The following is a 20,167-nucleotide window of genomic DNA, read 5'->3' as shown; positions in this document are numbered from 1 at the left end:
GGGGCATGAATGTGATACCAGGAGGCCTACTGAAGTCAATTTAAAGTCTCATTGAAAAGTTCAAAGTAAATTTATTACCAAAGTACATTTTGTCACTGTAAACAACCCTGAGATTCATTTCCTTGTGGGCAATCACAGTAAATATGAAGCCACACAATAGTATCAGTGAGAAACCACACACAACAAAGGCGTACAAACAACCCATGTGCAAATGACAACAAACTGTGAAAATGCTAAAGAAGAGAGAAAAAAATCAATCATAAATAAATGAGCAATAAATATCGAGAACACAAGTTGACAGATCCTTGATAGTCAAGGGTCAGCAGTACGTAGACTGGCACCGGAGGGCCCAAGGTTAAGGATTCTCAATGCTAAAATGATTATCGTTTGACAACTGCAACCATCTTTCTTTGTCTGCTGCCTAATGGATAGATGTCTACCACATTCCTATTGGTCTTAATCTGATAAAGGCCCTTTGTCAATCTCTTTCCTGTCACTTTCTCTCACCTCTGGAACTCAGCTCTTCTGTCCAGGTTTAGACCAACACTGTTGTCTGTTTTGGAGCCTAGTGATGCTGTAGAACCCAAAATAAGTGAATGTTAAAAGTTATTGTTGTGTAAGTGTTGCTTGTTCCACCTTGTTTGACTCCTTCCATTGCTTTGGTGATGACTAGCATCAGTCTAATGACCAATAATTAGTTGGATTTAATTTGACAGTTTCCCACTTCTTCAACTAGATGCAGTGTTGTCAAACCAGAAAAATTTAGGTAAGTGGCTATTTAAAATCACAAGTCCTCACCTATAAATATGTGTATCTGGGCCACTTAATCCTTTTCTTAAGTTGACATTAATTGAATGGTATCTGTAACATGAGATTTTCAAGAAGAGACCAAGATGGATCACAAAGTTGGAAACTTTGACTGAAAATACATGCCTATAAAATCATAGAGCACAGAAACAGGCCCTTCAGCCCATCTAGGCCATGCCAACCCACTATTTTGCCTAGACCATCGACCCAAACCTGGACCTTAGCCTTGTTGTCTGCTTTCATTTTGTATGTGAACAGTCATAGAGTACATGGCTTATGTGAACATTCACCTTCCCCCTGATAGTTTTTTAAAAAATAATTCACCATTATTTGTAAATGTATGTGGCAGTACCATAAAGCTTCACTTTGAGCTTTCGATTGTGGGATTGTTTAGCAATCTGCACTGTATTTTCACCAGATTTCACCAAATTGGTACCTGATTATTTTGCTATGGATGGTGCTGTTCCTCAACGATCTGTTTTACTCATCAAATCATTGTGTACTTGCAACAAACCTCTTTACCCATGTACTACAAAACCCCTGTGTAAAGGTGAGCCTATTATTTGCTTTCCTGTATCTACATGTTAATTTTCTGTGATTGGCATGCAATGACCCCTTAACAATCTCTGCTACACTCTCATCTTCTGAAAAATGTTATGTTTTTAAGTTTGTCATCAAAAGAGAAAAACATCATGTTTATTAGACTCTATATATCACTTTCTTGTTAGTCACATGAAAGGTGTAAACTCTTACCTTCACACCTAGGTTTGCATTATTTGGAAGTGTGGACATAAAGTCAGTGGCCACTTTATTAGGAATGCCTGTACACCTGCTCATTAATGCAAATATCTAATCAGCCAATCGTGTGGCCACAACTTATTGAATAAAAGCATAAAGATGTAGCCTGGGGGGTGGGGAATAAACATGCAAGACAACAAATACTTTTTTGGGTCTGTATCTGTTACTTTTATCTGTTTGAGATGTTTTGTCACAGAAAGAGGGTATCGAAATAAAAACGACAAAATTAATTTTTAAAAAACCCTTTGACTGTCTTATTCGGTATTGTTGGAGGAAAAGATATTATCTTGGAGACACCTGATTTTCACATTTTGGCTTTTATTTCTCTTATAGCTAGGAGGGCACTGTTGCTTAGGTGGAAGGATGTTGCTCCGCCTACTCATGCTCAATGGCTAAGCAATGTTATGTCATGCTTAAATTTAGAGAAGATTCATTGTTCAATTTCTGAATCAAGCCGAGACTTTCTAACATTGTGGGGACCTTTTTTGAATTACTTTCAAAGTCTTTGATTTGTTATCAAATACAGATGTTGGCTAATAATATGTTTTACGATATGATAAGGATTTTTTTTCCTTTTTCTTTCTTTACCAAACAGCTTTTCTTGGTAGTGGGTTTAGATTTTTTTTGTATAATAAAATTATTACTTTTCAGTATTACGATTCAATTTCATTTACATGAATATGGGGTAATGAGACTATAAATGTGATTCATATCACAATATATTGTAACTGATGTATGATATACATCCTCCTGTACTCTGTATTCTTTTTTGTAAGAAATCAATAAAAATATTGAAAAAGAAAAGAAAAATCAGTTCCCACTGTTACTATCTCAGCTTAACTTTGGACCACACTCTTATTAGTTATGCAGTATGAAAACAACTAAAATATACAAAACCAATACGGTAGTGGTAATTTTAAGAAAAACAATACAAACAACGTTAGAATCCTACCAATCCTGTACCTTATACACATCGAAAATATGAATAAATACATCTCATCTTAACTAAGATATACTGACATTGGCACACAGATGCTTAACTTCCAAACACATATAGGCTAGACCTTGAAATGAGTTCTCCTTGCTCATGCTATGTGAACAGAGATTAACACATTCACGTTACTCTGTTACATTCACATTCAGTCATGAAACAATAAAGAAAGACAAATAAACTTTCACAATATGTTGCCTTGTAGTTGAATTACTAAATAGACTAACCTAGTAGGCTGATTAAGGAACTTCGCAATCACACTGTTCCAGCATTGATCACTTTTACTTGTGAAAATCTAAACCATCCACATGTCAAACATGTCAATTTACTGATATTCTAGATCTACAAACAAGTATAAACAAATTTGCATGGATATTATCAAATATTATTCACCTTTCCTCACCAAACCTGGGAAAAGCATTCGAAAGTTGTTCTCTCTAGAACATGGCAACTCTTCATTCTACTCCACAGTGCAAATAACGTCACTGTTTTCTCTTAAAGGCACAGGTAGCTATTTTAGCATCACCAAGGTGAATACATAAGTGCACTTTAATAATAAAAAAATTATATTCAATGGTCACCTGGTTACACAGACACGGTCAAGAGATCCATTTGTTGTGCAGACCAAACATCAAAATAGGAAAGAAATTTAATCGAACTGACTTTGATTGTGCCAGGAGTAACTCAAAAACTGCTTGTCTCCTGGGATATTCAAACACAACAATCCCTAAAGTTTACAGAGAATGGTGTAAAGGACAAAAAAACATGCAGTGAGTGGTGGTTTTGTGGGAGGAAATGCAGTGTTAATGAAGAGGTCCGAGAAGAATGGCCAGACTGGTTCAGGCTGACAGTAACACAAATAACCACACATTACGACAGTGGTGTGCAGAAGAGCATCTCTGAATGCACAACACATAAAACCTTGAAGTGAATGGGCCAAGGCAGCAAAAGACCATGACCATAACGCAGTGGTACAGAAGGTGTCTAATAAAGTGGGCACTAAATGATTTACACTTGGTCCTCTTAGCTATCTTATGGTCATGAGTTGTAATTTGTTGAAGACCAAAAGCTTACCATGGTGGCATTTCTCTAGAAAGCATGCTGTTATCTCAAAGACAACATCAGTATGCTTTATCTCCTTTAAACTGATCTTCACTTTATGTGATAGTATCTCTCCTTTCTCACATCCTAATCTAATGTAACAATCTAATGTCAGCCACTTTTGAACATTCATTTAAATTACAGTATATTCTCGCAATCCCCGTTATCTATTCTTCTAAATATGCTTTCATAAAAAATCCCTTAATTTGTTAAGTATTATTTCACTTTCAATAAGTAGTGATGATTATGCTCTATTTCATTATTTTCAAAATGTTTTTAATTTCAGATTCTAGCAATCTTCTACAACAGATGTTAGGCTGACTGCCCTGTATATTCACTCGCCTAAAATCTCACTTATTGCTAAAAGATAATTTATTATTTTATCAGTCTGCAGGAGTCTGTAGTCAGTCTGTGCTAATCCTCTCACTTCCCACAGTTATTACTTTTTAGACAGTATTGTAAGTTTTTTTTACAATAATTACACTTTTGTATAAAGTATTGTAACACTTTCCCAGTGGAGTTTTTATTGCTTAAGGAATTTATATTGATGAGAATTAAGAATTATTCGATAAATATTTGCTATTGCTTATCTGCCACCATATTTCAAAATCTAATTTCCTAAACTAGCACAGCCATTGTGCAGCTGATATCTCTTGAAATGACTTTATTTAGATTTACGATCCTTGTTTTGTGTTTAAAAATATTACTCACAGGCTTAATACGAAATTCTATTATGATCACTGATTCCCAACGGATCCTTTACTATAGGTCTTCTAATTATCCCCGTCTGTAAAACTGGTTCCCAACAAAGTGTGAAATGGAGAAAAACTGCCAGAGAAAACTGTACATGGAAGAAAAGTGACCTGTTAATATTTGCTGTTAGATCTCCAGAAGGTAATTGAATTTTTAAAATAAGTCAACCATTGAACTATTTAGTGGAAAGTTTTATGAATTTTCTATAAAGTTTTCATCATTATAGAAAATATTAGTGTAATGTTAAAAAATTCTATTTTTGATGTTATATTTTTGCATTTTAGTCTGAAAGTTCAGCAACATGACAACATGTTTTACGTTTTTGACCTCTGATTAAAACAGTGCTCAAGGATGCTCTTTTGAGGGTGTTACGGTCACGTCATCAATCTGTAATTAAAGGAAAAGATTTCAGTGCTCAAAGATTGATGATGATAATGAAAGGAAAGGCAGACTCGCACTCCTCTCCTCCACTTCCTGGAGTCCAGTCAAAACACAAGTCATTATTAGAAGATACACTGTACACAATAATCTTGATTTTTCCTTTCTACTGCAGCTGACCCATACTGGGGTCAATCTGGGATAACTTGAAGATGGATGAAGATACCAACTTTGCATGAAATTCTCACTTACATTTATGGGGATCAAGAGCAACCAAGCGCTTGGGCCTTCTGAGCAATCTGTTGCTCATCAGGCACATGGTAATATGTGCAATAAAATAGATCCTTTATAGAGACCGTTATGGAGCTTTCCAAATGTAGAATCATATAGTCTTACAGCACAGGATCAGACTCTTTGCCCCACCAAAACCATCAACCACCCAATTGCACTAATCCTACATTCATCCCAACTTATTCTCTTCACTTTCCCAAAAAACCACCCCTGGATTCTCAGACTTACCTAAACATGAAGGACAATTTTGTTGATTTTTCCAAACTGCACACCTCTGGGATTTGGGAAGAAACCAAAGCACTGGGAAGAAGCCCACGTAGTCACGGGGAGAATATGCAGACTTCACGCAAGCAGCATCAAAGGTCAGGATCGAACCCTGGCCTCAGGTACAGGCAATAGATGTACTAGCCGCAACAGAGGGAAAAGTTTTGTGTGTGTATTTTCTGTTTCACTTGGTAGTAGCTCTGTTTCTACGTTTGCAGAATGAGCTATTCCTTATCATTCTTGCAAACTGAGCTTCTCGCTGATTACGTGGGGCTCATGGACTAATTGCCTAGTACTCTGTCACAAATGTTCTTTGTTTCAGTAACATAGTCCTTTGAATGCTTCAACCACACCCCCCCCCCCCCACCCTGCTTTGCCTTCTCCATCTTTTGGTTGTCATTATGTCCCAAATTTACTTGATTTAAGTACCATACTTCATTGGCATCTTCTCAGTAAATTTAAATTATTCGTTCGCTTCCAGGTTATGTGTGGGCTTCCAAAGTAGCCCCAGTCTAACTTAATGATTTGTCCTTCACAATGTGCTAATTTTAAAATTAGCCCCATTTCATATATACTTTGCAATTAGCATGGCCATGTGACTGAAATGACTCCCTTGCTTCCCTGCTTGACCTCACGCTATGTTAATACATGTTGTATTTGCTTTAACGGATTTTACAACACTCTTCCATTACAATAAAAATCCAAAAAAAAACGAAAACATATGAGAACAATTTAGAGTAGACAATGGTAGCTTAGCAGATAGCACAACGCTTAGGGAGTCGGAGTTCGGAGGTCAATCCCAGCGGCCTCTGTAAGAAAGTTTGTACGTTCTACCTGTTTGCACATGGGTTTCACCTGGATGCTCTAGGCTCCTCCCACAGTCCAAAGAGACATACTGAGTGGTAGGTTAATTGGTCACAGTAAATCGTCCTGTGATTGGGCTAGCGTTAAATCAATGGGTGGTTAGGCAGCTTGGCTCAATGGCCTGGAAGGGTCTGTTCCGCATGAAATCTCTAAATAAAAAAGATATTAAAGGCCATATCCATTTTCACTCACCAGATGGTCTCCTTCATCATTTATTTAATTTAGCAATACAGTGCGGCCTAGGCCCTTTTGACTCTTTGAGCTGCACTGCCTCATAACCCCGGACAACCCTGATTTAACCCTAACCCAGTCTCGGGACAGTTTGCAATGACTGATTAACCAGTATGCGTTTGGACTGTGGGAGGAAAGTGGAGGATGTGGCGAGCCCCATGGAGAGGATTTACAGAGGTTGAACTCTGAATTCCGACACCCTGAGCTGTAACAGCATCACGCTAACCACTGTGCTGAAGCAATTTATTTTTGCTTTATGAAGCACCTCCATTTATCCCTAAGAGTAACCTGTGTTAAAGTCATTTAGCAGATTCTGTTCCACTCCCAATCTAACCTACAGTATGTCCTCTGTCTCTTACATTATTCAATAGACAATAGATGCAGGAGTAGGCCATTCAGCCCTTCGAGCCCGTACCGCCATTCAATGTGATCATGGCTGATCATCCACAATCAGTACCCCGTTCCTGCCTTCTCTCCATTTCCCTTGACTCCGCTATCTTTAAGAGTTCCAATGAAGCACCAATCTATCATCACACTGAGCCACATCTTTTGATTGAGATCCATAGAGTCTTCAAGATTTTACAGAGATTTTGGAAATTTATGCCTCTTCTGGACCAAATGTTTTGTTTCTTTATCTTGAACCTTGTAAAAATCCCCTCTTTTGTCACTTAATTTCACCCAGCTTTCACTCTAAAGTTGCATCTTCAATGTTTTCAGGTTTCAGTGAGAGATAATTGATCTTAAATGTGAGCAGTTTTTTTCTCCCTAGTTTCAGAATTTTCCATTTTTATTTGTGAAACCTATCCATGGATTGCATCGAGATTCACAGAGGCAGTGCTGACTAGATACAAAATATCATCTGTGTAAACCATGATATTACCATGTCTTATTTCTTTCAAAACGGATCTTTAGTGATCATTGTAGGATCATTAAATGGAACAATTGTCTTATGACTGGTTTTCCACACCTAGGGGCATTCTTTGCTATAAAATGTTTCCTAGGCATATTTCCTGATAGATTATTAATATTTGGATATTTTGAAAGAAAATGCAGATTCCAATCATAAACCAGCTGTTATGGCCTCTGGCTGCTGAAACCGCTGACAAATTATTTTTATTGTGACATGCAGTTATTGTCATATTGTAAGTAACACAACCGAATCTCTACACATAGCAAGATCTGACAATATAATTCCACAGAATCAGTTTTAATGTCTTGAGTTATAAGGATATGAGGGATTTTCTCACTACTCTTCCCCAGCAAAGATCTCTGGGATCTTTTACATCCATTTCAGAAGATAGACAGGTCTATTTAATGCTTCATTGGAAAGACAGCACATCTGATGGGCACCAGTCCAACGAAACTGCTCTGAAGTATCAGCCTGGACTTTTGTGCTTAAGTGTGTAGAATATAAACTTCTGACTCAAGGAAGAAAGAGTTACAATCTGAAAAGGTTTATCAACAGCAATAGCTGTTCCCATTCACGTACAGACAGTTCCTTCTTTGAATCCCATTCAGAGACAGTGTTGTGCTTCTCACTTTGGTAGTTCTTCAAGGTCAGTTTGACCAGGTGTCAATGGGCAGCAGCTGTGATGGATAGGCACTTGTCTAACAGCTGCATTAGACAGGCACTCTTTATTTTTGTTTCCCAGAATCTAATAGAACATAGAATAGTACAGCACAGTACAGGCCCTTCAGCCCACAATGTTGTGCCGACCCTTAAACCCTGCCTCCCATATAACCCCCACCTTAAATTCCTCCATATACCTGTCCAGTAGTATCTTAAATTTCACTAGTGTATCTGCCTCCACCACTGACTCAGGCAGTGCATTCCATGCACCAACTACTCTCTGAGTAAAAAACCTTCCTCTAATATCCTCCTTGAACTTCCCACCCCTTACCTTAAAGCCATGTCCTCTTGTACTGAGCAGTGGTGCCCTGGGGAAGAGGCGCTGGCTGTCCACTCTATCTATTCCTCTTAATATCTTGTATTCCTCTATCATGTCTCCTCTCATCCTCCTTTTCTTCAAAGAGTAAAGCCCTAGCTCCCTTAATCTCTGATCATAATGCATACTCTCTAAACCAGGCAGCATCCTGGTAAATCGCCTCTGTACCCTTTCCAATGCTTCCACATCCTTCCTATAGTGAGGCGACCAGAACTGGACACAGTACTCCAAGTGTGGCCTAACCTGAGTTTTATAGAGCTGCATCATTATCTCACGACTCTTAAACTCTATCCCTCAACTTATGAAAGCTAACACCCCATAGGCTTTCTTAACTACCCTATCTAGCTGTGAGGCAACTTCCAGGGATCTGTGGACATGTACCCCCAGATCCCTTTGCTCCTCCACACTGCCAAGTATCCTGTCATTTACTTTGTACTCTATCTTGGAGTTTGTCCTTCCAAAGTGTACCACCTCTCACTTCTCCAGGTTGAACTCCATCTGCCACTTCTCAGCCCACTTCTACATCCTATCAATGTCTCTCTGTAACCTTTGACAATCCTCTACACTATCCACGACATCACCAACCTTTGCGTCGTCTGCAAACTTGCCAACCTACCCTTCTACCCCAACATCCAGGTCGTTAATAAAAATTACGAAAAGTAGAGGTCCCAGAACCGATCCTTGTGGGACACCACTAGTCACAACCCTCCAATCCGAAAGTACTCCCTTCACCAAGACCCTCTGCTTTCTGCAGGCAAGCCAACTCTGAATCCACCTGGCCAAACCTTCCTGGATCCCATTCATTCTAACTTTCTGAATAAGCTTACCGTGTGGAACCTTGTAAAATGCCTTACTAAAATCCATGTAGATCACTACCCTCATCTATATACCTGGTCACCTCCTCAAAGAACTCTATCAGGCTTGTTAGACACGATCTGCCCTTCACAAAGCCATGCTGACTGTCCCTGATCAAACCTTGATTCTCTAAATGCCCATAGATCCTATCTCTAAGAATCTTTTCCAACAGCTTTCCCACCACAGTCATAAGGCTCACTGGTCTTTAAATACCTGGACTATCCCTACTACCTTTTTAGAACAAAGGGACAATATTCGCCTCCCTCCAATCATCCGGTACCATTCCCATGGACAACGAGGACATAAAGATCCTAGCCAAAGGCTTAGCAATCTCTTCCCTTGCCTCATAGAGCAGCCTGGGGAATATTCTGCCAGGCCCCGGGGACTTATCCATCCTAATGTATTTTAACAATTCCAACACCTCCTCTCCCTTAGTACCAACATGCTCCAGAACATCAACCTCACTCATATCGTCCTCACCGTCATCAAGTTCCCTCTTATTGGTGAATACCGATGAGAAGTATTCATTGAGGACCTCGCTCACTTCCACAGCCTCCAGGCACATCTTCCCACCTTTATCTCCAATCGGTTCTACCTTCACTCCTGTTATCCTTTTGTTGTTCACATGATTGAAGAATGCCTTGGGGTTTTCCTTTACTCTACTCGCCAAGGCCTTCTCATGCCCCCTTCTTGCTCTCCTCAGCCCCTTCTTAAGCTCCTTTCTTGCTACCCTATATTCCTCAATTGACCCATCTGTTCCTTGCTTCCTAAACCTCATGTATGCTGCCTTCTGCCACCTGACTAGATTTTCCACCTCACTTGTCACCCATGGTTTCTTCACCCTACCTTTCTTTATCTTCCTCACCGGGACAAATTTATCCCTAATATCCTGCAAGAGATCCCTAAACATCGGCCACATGTCCATAGTACATTTCCCTGCAAAAACATCATCCCAGTTCACACCCACAAGTTCTAGCCTTATAGCCTCAGAATTTGCCCTTCCCCAGTTAAAAATTTTCCTGTCCTCTCTGACTCTATCCTTTTCCATCATAATGCTAAAGGCCAGGGAGCGGTGGTCATTGTCCCCCAGATGCTCACCCACTGAGAGATCTGTGACCTGACCCGGTTCGTTATCTGTGGTTGTTTTTTTAAAAAAATTATTTACTGTAACATTCTGACATCTTCCAGTCATTCATGGGCTCGTGGACAAGGAAATAGATGTAAGATGTGATCTTTTGGGTATTAGGTCTATGAAGGTTCTCAGTCCTCCAGGTCATTGTGTATCAAGCAGTTGTGAATCAAGGCAACTGGACTTCCTGTGTTGTCTAGAAGATGTTTCATCGCTCACTGAGAGGCTTCTTCAGTTCTGATCCATGGTGGGTAGTTTTCTGGTTTATGAATTTGGAAGGGCTGTTTAAAGGTGTAGCAATCACACGAGGGTCATTAAGAGTCGTAGAGTTAATGAGAAGGACGTTAGTCTTATCTTTTCAGGAATGGAGGTTTTAAATGTTGTGGAGATGCCGGGGTAGAGATGTTAGGACTACATTGTAAGTAGCTGATAGGTGGTGTCATACCCCACCCCCTCTGTTCAGGGGTGGGTTTTCCAGTTTGACAAAGATGGCTTTTTTAACCCCTTTTTCAAACCACCCGTTCACCCTGTCCAAAATATGCACATTGTTATCATCAATGGAGTGTCCCTTGTCCTTTAGGTCTAGATGTACAGCTGAGTCTTGACCTGAGGTGTTAGCCCTCCTATGTTGGGCCATCCGTTTATGAAGTGGTTGTTTTGTCTCGCTGATGTACAGATTGGTGTAGTTCTCATTGCATTGGAAAGCATATACCATATTGCTCTGTTTATGTTTGGGTGTAGGATCCTTGGGGTGGACGAGTTTCTGTCTGAGTGAGTTTGTAGGTTCCAAAAACACAGGGATGTGGTGTTTGTTGAGAAATCTTGAGTTTCTCTGAAACTCCAGTTTGTGCATGGGAGGGGAGAGCTGGGGGGGGGGGGTACTTTGGATTTCTAACGTTTAAATGTCATTCATTCTTTGGAGGTACTCCTCTGTTTGCGAAGAAAAGGCATTTCAGGATGTATATTGTATACATTTCTCTGACATTAAATGTACCTATTGAACATATGGGATGACAATGCTTTTTCATCTCTTTGATCCTTACCTCTGTCTGTTGGGCTGATGTCCCTGCTGTCTCGATGAAGACCCAGTCAGGGTAGCTGCAAGCTTTCAAGGCTTCTCTCAAATACTTGTGCTTCTCGTCTTTAGCTGTAATGTTGGTGAGCAAATTCTCGACGTGGTGACAGATGGTTTGAAAGAGGGGTTAAATGAGCCATCTTTGTCGAACTGGAAAACCCATTCCTGGACAGAGGAGATGGGGTATGACACCACTTATCAGCTACAGTACTTACAATGCAGTCCTAACAGCTCCACAACAGTTCACACCTCCATTCCTGAAAAGAGAAGACTAATGACCCTCTCATTTCCTCCACGACTCTTAATGACCCTCATGTGATCGCTATATCTTTAAACAACTCACAGAGTTTATAAACCAGAAAACTACCCACCATGGATCAGAATGGAGGAAACCTCTTGGATGGGTGGTGAATTGTCTTTTAGACAACACAGCAAGTCTAGTTGCCTTGATTTGCTACTGCTTTTGGGTACTAGTTTCAGGTTTGTTCTGTGTTAGTGGCAAGTTTGTACTTGGCAAGAGAGTGAATACAAATGCACCCTAAGCTTTGTCTTCAATTTTGCATTGGTGTAATGGTGCTAGCAGCTCGTCACTGAGAATGGAATTGAACTTCATCAGGGTAGGAGAGCTTTTTTTCTGGTGTTGATATTGAAGTGACTCAGTGTCCTTATCTGAGCATGATATTTGGATCAGAAGTTCAAATCCTTTTCAGATAATCTTTGGCAGTTTGTATTGAAACCTGCCTTTCTTTTTTTTTGCTCCCTTCCCCCCCCCCCCCCCCCCCCCCCCCCAGGTAATCTTCTCCTCAGCATCTCTTCATGCTGACTCCTTTCCCCGTCCCATATTTTATCCCCCTCTGCTGGCATTGACCCTGTACCAATTCATGTTGATCCAGTTCTCTGCTGTCGCTGTCAGTTTGTGCTGACAGTTTTCCCAATCACTTCTTGCTTCACTCTTCTGTCCCCAGCTGCCTGGTTCCTTCCTACAGCATCATTTCCCTCCTCCTTTCCCAATTAACTAACTGCCTTTCCCTTTTCCCTCATTCCAGCCTTCACCCTTCTCTTTACCTTTCATTTCCTGTATTGTTATTCTTCTTGCTTTAATCTTCCATCATCAATCTCCAGTCATTGGCATCCATTCCCTGCTTAATGCACAGAACAGTGTGACTGTCTGGCTCTCATGCTTTCTCACACATTTTAGGAGTTATGACCTTAGAAGACTTGGGGGTGAGAACTCCTTTGCTCACACAGAGATCAATCCAAGTAATTTGCCAAAATTCACTGTGCAGGTGTCCTTTTTATGCCAGTTTGTAACAGTCTTGGCAAGTTACTTGGTCGTGTGAGGCCATCATAGCTTATCTTGATGCCACCCTCAGCCGATGTGCACACTTTCTATTAACTCGTTAGAAATTGGGAATGGAAACCCTGATTGATTCATATCCTTTTTTTATGAAGAGTTATAAAGATGCAACCTTTACTAATAATAGCTAACATAACACCATATAGGAAGCCAGTGTTGTGAGTTGCCTGAGGTCTAATATATTCCTTTCAGAATGTTCTGTTTTAAATGATAAATTGATCCAGTTTGTTTGATTATCAAAGTTAAAGAAGCTATGCCATCGTAACTGCAGCATCCCACGACTAAATCTGCCACTTGTACACCAGAAGTAAGAAAGCTAAGGCCTTATGAATTGTATTTAAATTTATACCTCTCTAGAGAGTACTCCCCTCAAAAGCCAATGCTATTATTCACTCCAGTACATACTAAAGGTAATTTTCTCGGACATATTCAGAGTGTACACCATTCTTTTGCTCACTGTTAATGCTAATTAGTTAATGGTTCATCTTTTACTGTGTAAAGTCAATCCAAAAAAACAATACTTGTTTTTCATTGTTGAAGAGATTTCTTTGAAACAGATCATTTTCCCTTGTTTGGATTACTTCAGTTGGGGTTTTCTGATCAGTGTTTTCCCTCCCCCACCCACCCAAGCACAGAATTCAATGTGTAAAAAAGTATGCATTCATTTGCAAATGCACATCCCAAAATGTCCTTATATAGGATTAGTCAAGTTTGATCTGCTTTAATAGATGCTGCGGAACAGCATTCTGCAGCAACAGTGATTGGTGCTTTTCAAGCATTATCTGAGGTTGCTAGGTTATTGCCTAGCAACCACAATAAGGTGCTAATAAAATGACCGAGGAAGTTGTGATAGCTCTGTGAGTGAAATTTTAATTGCAAGGCAACCATAATTGCCTGGTGAGAATTAAAAGTTGTGGTGTATGATATGTAAATATTGTAATCCCTGAGATGCAAACATGTCAAACTTATTAAAACTACAACGTTGCCAGGATATTTAATAATCTATCATGTGACTCAATAATTTAAAGTCAAGCAAAATTTGATATTAGTAAATGTACATTTGGCTGTTGTCATTTGGGGACACCCCCTATTTGGAGGAATGTTACCCAACCCTGCTTGTTTCTGACCACTTAATTGGCCTAATGTTGCAATAAAAAGTCTTCTGTTAGTGCTACCTCACAGCAATAGAAACCAATCTATTCTCATTTCAATAGTCATTAGACAGTAAATTGGATTTTGAAGTGCTGGAGAGGGTTTAGAAGCAATGACACAGGAATGATAGTAAAGGATTAAATAAAAAGCAGAACAAATGTGAGAGTAATTTCAGGGGCATTGGAGTGAGTGCTGAGAGAAAACATTGAGTCCCTTCCACTGTCTTTTTGTTTTCCACTATTTCTTGCTTCATTCCTTTTCTTGTACATGAAGCCATTAAGCCAGATGTCATAACTTTTGTAAAACGAGGAAGAAACTTACAGAAGTATCAGTGGGACAAGACAGATGTTCAGGGGTATCAGAGTCTAACACAGAAATACGTAAAATCTACAACACAGAGACTGCTCAACACTCCACTCAAACTTCCTGCTGTTCTTAATTCATCAGCATAATCCTTTGCTTCTTTCTAAATTATTTGCATATGCAGCTCCCGAGGAACACATTTATGCAATTTATTTTAATTACTCTCTGTGGTAGACAGTGAGTTTCTTAATCTTATTACTCTAGATAAATGAGTTACCTCCAAGTATTCTGTTTGATTTCTTGGTGACCAACCTAGATTGCCAATGTCTAATTTTGTTCTACCTTTTCAGTTAAACTCTTTGTGTTCACTTTATCAAAACCTTTTAAAAATTCAGTTCTCGGCATCCAAACCCCTCCGTGGTAGAAAGATTCCATTTTATTCACACTTTCATTATACGTGTAATCTTGTAGTGTGGTATAATGATTGTAAGTTGCTTTTGCTCTCCATCGCCTTTAAATCCTTCTATAATGCAGTGACCACAATTGCATTTAGTACTCCAAGTGTAGTCTAACCAAAATACAACTTCACCCTAACATTTAATTGGTAAAATTAAATTGATAAATTGTTTATTATTGTCACATCTACTGAGGCATAGTGAATTGCTTTAGTTGGCAAGACATGCATATAGATCATTTAATCGCATCAATACATCAAAGGATTAGCAGTAACAGAATGCAGAATAGTGTTACTGCTACAGGGAAAGTGCAATGCAGGCAGACAATAAAGTCAGATGGTAAAGTCAGGTTGTTCAGTAGTCTTCAGATGGCGGGATAGAGGTAGTCCTTGAGCCTGGTGATGTATCTTTTAATGCTTTTGTATTTTCTGCCCCATGCGGGGGTGGACGGGGAAATATGAGAGGAGGTCTGGGATGGAAAGACTCTTTATCTGCTTCGCCAGGGTAATGGGAAGGGTAGACAGTCCATGGAGGTAAGGCTGGTTTTTGTGATATACAGTATTGGGCTCTGGACACAACTATCTGCAGTCTCTTCTCTCAGGCAGAGCAGTTGCCACACCCAAGCAATGATGCATTGGATAGGATGCCCTCTGTGATGCATCTGTAAAAACTGAGGGTCAATGAGGACATTCTGAGTTTCTTCAGTCTCCTGAGGAGGTAGGGGCACTGATGCATTTTCTAGACTAGGACAGGCTATTGGTAATGTTTACTCCTAGGACCTTGAAGTTCTCAACCATCTTGACCTCAGCATCTTTGATATAGATAGAGGTATACGCATTGTCCCGCTTCCTTGAACTCAATGGCTCACTCTTTAGTTTTGCTGACATTAAGGAACAGGTTGTTATCATGGTAAAATGCCATTAGATCTTTATCTCCTGCCTGTACCCAACATCATTATTTGAGATTTGTCCCAATACAGTGGTGTCATCTGCATCCTTGCAGATGAAGTTGGAGCAGAACCTGGCCACGCAGTCATGAGTGTATGGAGTAAAGAAGGGGGCTGAGGACATAGCCTTGTGAGTAGCTGTGTTGAGGATAGTCATGGTGGTGGTGTTGCTGCCTATACTTACTGAATGCAGTCTGTGGATCAGGAAGTCAAGGATCCAGTTGCAAAAAGAGCTGTTGAGTCCCAGATCTAGAGACTTAGTGATGAACTTTCATGGAGCTCTGGTATTGAATATGACGCTGTAGTCAATAAATAGTAGTCTGAGATAGGTTTCTTCATTATCCAGATGTTCCAGAGACAATAGACAATAGGTGCAGGAGTGGGCCATTTGGCCCTTCGAGCCAGCACCACCACTCAATGTGATCATGGCTGATCATCCACAATCAGTACCCCGTTCCTGCCTTCTCCCCATATCCCTTGACTCCACTATCTTTAAGAGATCTATCTAACTCTTTCTTGAAAGCATCCGGAGAATTGGCCTCCACTGCCTTCTGAGGCAGAGCTTTCCATAGATCCACAACTCACTGGGTGAAAAAGTTTTTCTTCAACTCCGTTCTAAATGGCCTACCCTTTATTCTTAAACTGTGGCCTCTGGTTCTGGGCTCGCCAAACATCAGGAACATGTTTCCTGCCTCTAGCATGTCCAATCCCTTAATAATCTTATATGTTTCAATCAGATCCCCTCTCATCCTTCTAAATTCCAGGGTATACAAGCCCAGTCGCTCCAATCTTTCAACATATGACAGTCCTGCCATCCCAGGAATTAACCTTGTGAACCTACGCTGCACTCCCTCAATAATAAGAATGTCCTTCCTCAAATTTGGAGACCAACTTAGGGGCAGGGAGATGTTGTCTATCTCTGACAAACCTTTACTGCTAGAAATAAATCCTAAAACTTGATTTGTATTTCACTTACAGCATTTTGCTACATTGCTAGTTGTAGTCTTCTGAGTACAGTATATGTGCTTCCAGAGCCTTTTATACTGTATGTCTATCACATTTAAGTCTATTTTCCTTCTAAGTAGCAATCTGGAATTTGCAGAGAATTGCCAGCAATTCTGTGTAGATACCGTACATAGACTGTACCCTGCAGAAGTGACAAGTTCTAGATCTCTGTACAAGTGTGCAGAGTGAAGTTCTGGCAAATTATAGTCCTAAGGAATCTTTCTGCGCAGGAGCAGTGTCTCTATTCATTTCGATGGAGAGGACTAGTTCCAATGCACTAATTATTTTCCAGCTTTTTCAGGTATTTGAATCATTATAATTGTTTTGATTGTCATTAAGTGTTTTTAAAACAGCCAGTTTTTGATTTGTTTGATCAGAATCAGGTTTATTATCACCAGCATGTGACGTGAAATTTGTTAACTTAGCGGCAGCAGTTCAATGCAATACTTAATATAGAAAAAATAGAATAAAATAATAAATAAGTAAATTAATTACAGTATACATGTATTGAATAGATTAAAATCATGCAAAAAACAGAAATACTGTATATTAAAAAAGTGAGGTACTGTCCAAGGGTTCAAGGGAATCAGATGGCAGAGGGGAAGAAGTTGTTCCTGAATCGCTGAGTGTGTGCCTTCAAGCTTCTGTACCTCCTACCTGATGGTAACAGTGAGGAAAGGGCATGCCCTGAGAGCTGGAGGTCCTTAATAATGGATGCTGCCTTTCTGAGACACCGCTCCCTGAAGATGTCCTGGGTACTTTGTAGGCTAGTACCCAAGATGGAGCCAACTAAATTTACAAACCCCTGCATCTTCTTTTGGTCCTGTGCAACAGCCCCCCGCTCCATACCAGACAGTGATGCAACCTGTCAGAATGCTCTCTATGGTACAACTATAGAAGTTTTTGAGTGTTTTTATTGACATACTGAATCTCTTCAAACTCCTAATGAAGTATAGCCGCTGTCTTGCCTTCATTATAACTACATCGATATGTTGGGACTAGGTTAGGTCCTCAGAGATCTTGACACCCAGGAACATGAAACTGCTCACTTCTGATCTCTCGGTGAGGAATTAACAACAGCTTTTGATAATGATTAAAAACAATCAATGTCTTAGATAAATTTGACATGCATCCAAGTAAAGGGGCTTATTCAGCTGTCAGTGTTTCCATCATTTTGTGTGGGTGGGTGGCCTGTTACTGCTGTCCCTCCATGCCACAGGAGACTCTATAACTGAACAGGTTCATGGGTGAGTGAGCCACAATGAACCCAAATATTGCGTCAATATGTGAGTTTTACATTTCATGGCAACATTTATTCTATGTTGAAATTCATTGCCCAATTATTTATTCTTCTGGTAGATTATTTTGTTTTCTTATTATTTGTTATGAACTTCCCCAGTAATGGCCATTCACCTCATTTGCCAGTATCTTCAAAGTTACAAATCCTTTTCTTCACTGCAAAGTCTAATTTATTATTATTTGTGATCAGGAATGGGCCGCTATCTCATGTGGGACCCACGTTTCCTCTGCTGAATAAATACTTCCTATTCTCTCTTGCCTTGTACAAACTTTGTAGTTAGATATCAGTCCATTCTACTGTTTGTCCTCTGACTCCATGTGTTCTACTCTCCTTTATTAGTCTATCTTGTGATAACTTATGGAAGCCTATGGAAATAGTAAATTACATTGACCCTATCAATCTTATTTGCACTTCAAAGAAGTGTATAAATTTGGTTATTAACCATTTTTGTGTACTTCCTGTGAACTTTTATCAATGTAGGCTGTACCTGTGGAAAAAGAGAAGGGTAAATGAGCTGAAATGATAATTTTTTCTCTTTACAACAGAATTTTTAAAACCCCTTTTCTCATTGCTGACCATCCAGCTGAGCATTTCAAGGACTTTCTGTTTTAATTTTAGATTTCAGACCTTTCACCATTCCACTTTTGGTTTTCCTACCATACTTTTGATTCCTAAATGTTTTTTCCTAGCACTCTTTCAATGGTTCAATGGTTCAATTTAATGTCAGAGAGTGTATACAGAATACAACCTGATATCCTTATTCTTTGCAGACATCCATGAAAGAGAGAGAAAGGACCCCAAAGAATGAATGACAGAAAATGTTAGAATACCATGTTCAAGCAGCAGCAAAGCATAAGCCCTCACCCTACTTGTTCCAGCAAAAGGCATCAACCCACACCCCCACCCCACCCAGCATGCCAGCAATAACAAGGAGAGGGAGAGGGAGATTGAAGAGGACTCTGACAGTTGCACCCACTGTCTCAATGTTCCAGTCTCCCATGATGCTTCAGTGCGCGTCTTCCAAGCTGTTCCTGGAGATATTGAAGTGCGGGCCACTCGGTGAGTTCCAAAAAGTAAGAGCCAACCGCACGTGAAGAATGTAGTTTCAGTGCAGCTGTAGATCATGTATGCTGACAGGATCCCAGCCACCTCGAAGAGGAAAAACAAGACATGAGAACAGAAGGTTCTTCTTTTTCGCGAAGAAGTTGCCCAGGTCCGCAAAATCCTCTGGCGCCATATTTAGTTCCTCCACTTCACCTTTGTAATGAGTCTGCACTTGTGCCATCCAGTTTCCTTGATGTAATCTTTTCCATTCTTAAGTACTGGAATAAAGCTACCTATCTGCTGGTCTTTGAGCACTAATTTTTTTCAACAAATTTGTAAATACACATAAAAATACCTTGGTATCTCTTCCCTAGATTCTTTTAGAATGCACAAATGCATTGAGATTGTGCCAGGGCCTTCGGATTAGATTAGTCCTTTCACTATTTCGCCTCCTTTAACTTTAAATTCAGTTATATCATATCTAAACTCACTTTCCAGCATTATTGCTTGGGCTATCTGTATTCTGCCTACCCATTACTGGCTCTGCTTCCATCCAAACTCGACTTCATTAGTTTATGTGCCTAGAATATTTTATTTCATGTTTGTTGGTAACTTACTTTTAATGTTCCTTTTGCTTCTCTTACTGACTTCTCACCTACTCTTTGTGTTTTCCTTGGCCAAACTCTTCTCTGTAGTCCATCTACATTCTGTTTGCCTCTTTCCTAACCCTCAGCAATTTTTTTCTCTTTAGGCTTTAAATATCTATGTGAACTTATCAATATTTTTTTAATTGATGACTCCATTTTCTAGTACTCTTAAGATGTAGGGAGCTGATTGTGCATATCACAGAGCAACACTGAACACCTCCTGAAGATCAAATGTTATTTTAAACACACTCTAGCATGTATAATTTATCAAGTGTTTGCTGTAAGGATACTTAATCAAAATAATTCATGCTGTGAATCCACTATCCTCAAGGAAATTAGACAAATTACTCTCTACAGAGGTACTGTATAGCCCAAGAAGGTATTCTGGAGCAAGGGCTCATCAGGGTAGACATATGAGAAATGGAGGAAGCACGTGTGGGATTACAATGTGAATTCTGCAATTCTAGTTAATCCA

Source organism: Hemitrygon akajei, chromosome 11 (genome assembly GCF_048418815.1).
Source record: "Hemitrygon akajei chromosome 11, sHemAka1.3, whole genome shotgun sequence".
NCBI classification, from domain to species: Eukaryota; Metazoa; Chordata; class Chondrichthyes; order Myliobatiformes; family Dasyatidae; genus Hemitrygon; species Hemitrygon akajei.
Note: the sequence above shows the minus strand (reverse complement) of the source record.